General features: G+C 43.9%; 1 long non-coding RNA gene across 2 annotated transcripts in view; it reads left to right on the top strand.

Annotated features, from left to right (window-relative positions):
• Window positions 1-2,426, top strand: part of LOC109367134 — a 17,200-nt gene that overhangs the window by 11,979 nt on the left and 2,795 nt on the right. The gene's annotated exons all lie outside the window — the stretch shown is intronic.

The following is a 2,426-nucleotide window of genomic DNA, read 5'->3' as shown; positions in this document are numbered from 1 at the left end:
CTGTCCCGGCCAGAACCGCAGCGACTGATAGCGAGGTACAGGTGTGTTTCCGGTCGGCTCCTTCAGTCCAGGGAACCCTGAGATTAACAGAGCAGCCCGGCAGGTCTCATGAGGGCGGTTGACGCGGCGTGGGCGTTGCCTGGGCAACGGCTCTGCATCCACACAGCCCCTGCCTAGGAAAAGCAACGATGCATCGCCGCCCATGAGAGACGGAGAGGAGGTGTGTGAATCACATGGGTTTTAACGGGGAGAAACCGTAAAGGTTGTTAATACTGTGAAGAGAGTGCTAAGTGCGGGGACAGCTGGTAACGGGCTGGTAACGGGGCGAGGGCAGAGCCAGCGCTACTGGCAGCAGGGCGGATCAGCCTCAAGCCGAATAGCGCTGGTGAGTCTGCTGCTTTGCCGTGCTTCTCCCATCGGTGGAAAGGGGTCTTAAGACGGGAGTTGTGAAGGATCATTGGTAGAGCTTTAAACGAGGTACTGGTCATGGTGAAGGAAGAGGACAACTCACCCTTTTGTAGGAAGAACACGAGGTGTGAGGCTACGGAAACACCTGGGTGCGGTCATGAGGGTATCAGGCCTACTGCCACTCAAAAGGAGGTCCAGCTCAGGTGCTTTTACACTAATGCACGCAGCACGGGTAATAAACAGGAGGAGCTGGAGGAAGTTGTGTGGTCGGAAAGCTATGATATAGTTGCCGTCATGGAAATATGGTGGAACGACTCGCACAGCTGGAGTGCTGTGATGACTTTTCAAGAGACAGGCAGCAAAAGCAGTGGTGTAGCCCTCTGTGCTAAGAAAGAACGTGAATGTGTGGAAATTAATGATGGTGATGACAGGATTGAGAGCTTATGGGTCAGAATTAAAGCGAAGGCCAGTAAGACTGATGTCATCATGGGAATCTGCTACAGGCCATCCAACCAGGATGAAGAGGTGGACAAGACACTTTATAAACACCTGGGTGGGGTCTCAAGGTCTCTCCCCCTGGTTCTTCTGGGAGACTTCAACTTCCCTTCTTTTTATGAAATAGATACTTTTCAAAACTTTTGTTCTGCCAAGGGAAATGGTATTCTTCACCTCTACCTATCTCAATCTGAAAACTATGCAGCTTTACTGCAGAGTTTCAGATTATTTAATCTATGGTTATAATGCTGAATACTCAAAAACAAACCAGAAGGGGGATGTAAACATTGTTCTGTTACAATCACCTGCCTCTCTTAATGAGAATCTCTGCGTAGTCTCTTGCATTTCTAGAAAGTTGAAGCTAGCCAACTGTTTCTCAGACTAGATTCTTCAGTTTGCTATTTTGCTTTATTGTTCTGTTTTACAAATGCTGTATTCTTACATGTGCTGAGAGAGAGAATTTCCCATAACAAAAACAACAATGCATGCTTCCTTGGATTACTTTAATGTTTTCCCGTGAGATTTAAAACATTTAGCTAGGATTTTGTGTAGGCCTTGTTTCTGAAGACCCCAGGAAACAATTTATAAAAGGGCATTTTATGCCATAAGTTTTCTGGTAAATGTTATGATTTACATCCTGTATTATGTTGGGGAAAAACAATAAGTTTATGGGAATAACAGTTCCTCTCAACAATCTTATCTATAAATAAAATAGAAACCTACCAATAAAGGCAGATTCAAAGTTAAATGCCTCTGGGTACATCTTTCAATTACCTTTCCTAAGTGAGGAAATTAATATGCTAATGTCATCAGTCTGGTAGCACTTGCTTGTTTCTCTCCTGAGAGCTTAACCTCTTTCTTGTTGAGTGTGCTGGTATCCCTGTGGCAGCTGTGATCACACTTTCCTACTGCTTGCCTATGTAGGCTGTTAACACAAAGTAGCCTTTTCCTTTGGAAATCGTGACACTTGCTCAGGAGTGACTTTTATAAATGCTTCAGTTTTAAATGCAACTGCCAGCAGATGCTGTACTTAAGCTTGTTGAGCACTTGTTATATCCTCTCTATTAGACAGCCCCTATTAAACGTCTGAGAATTCAGCTATGAAAAGTTTCATCGGTGATTTTTTCAAAATACTGCATGATTAACTCACAACTTAGTTACTGTGATGAGAGTTGTCAGTTTTGAGTTCAATTGTTTTGCTTCACTTGGTTTGGCTGGCAAAACCTATCTGTGTTTAAAATCAGGCCCCTGGAGCCATCTGCCTGTTTCCTTTTGGTTTCATCCTGCTGTCAAATGGAACAAAGAGGCCATAATGGAATTAAACACTGTGGCACTTCCTCATCCTGCCTTTGGCTTACAGAGATATGTCAGTGAAAGACGAAATCAAAAGTACTAAATGTTCAGCAAAATGAGCTCTTAACATCCCTTGAAAAAAATAAAGATGCAATCATCTTATTTCTTTGTTAGATTTATTCAACTCTCTTCTAAACCAGTTCTTCTAGTGAAGGGCCTGCAGGTGGGAA

Source organism: Meleagris gallopavo, chromosome 4 (assembly GCF_000146605.3).
Source record: "Meleagris gallopavo isolate NT-WF06-2002-E0010 breed Aviagen turkey brand Nicholas breeding stock chromosome 4, Turkey_5.1, whole genome shotgun sequence".
Taxonomy (NCBI): Eukaryota; Metazoa; Chordata; class Aves; order Galliformes; family Phasianidae; genus Meleagris; species Meleagris gallopavo.
This window is presented reverse-complemented; position numbering and strand designations above follow the sequence as displayed.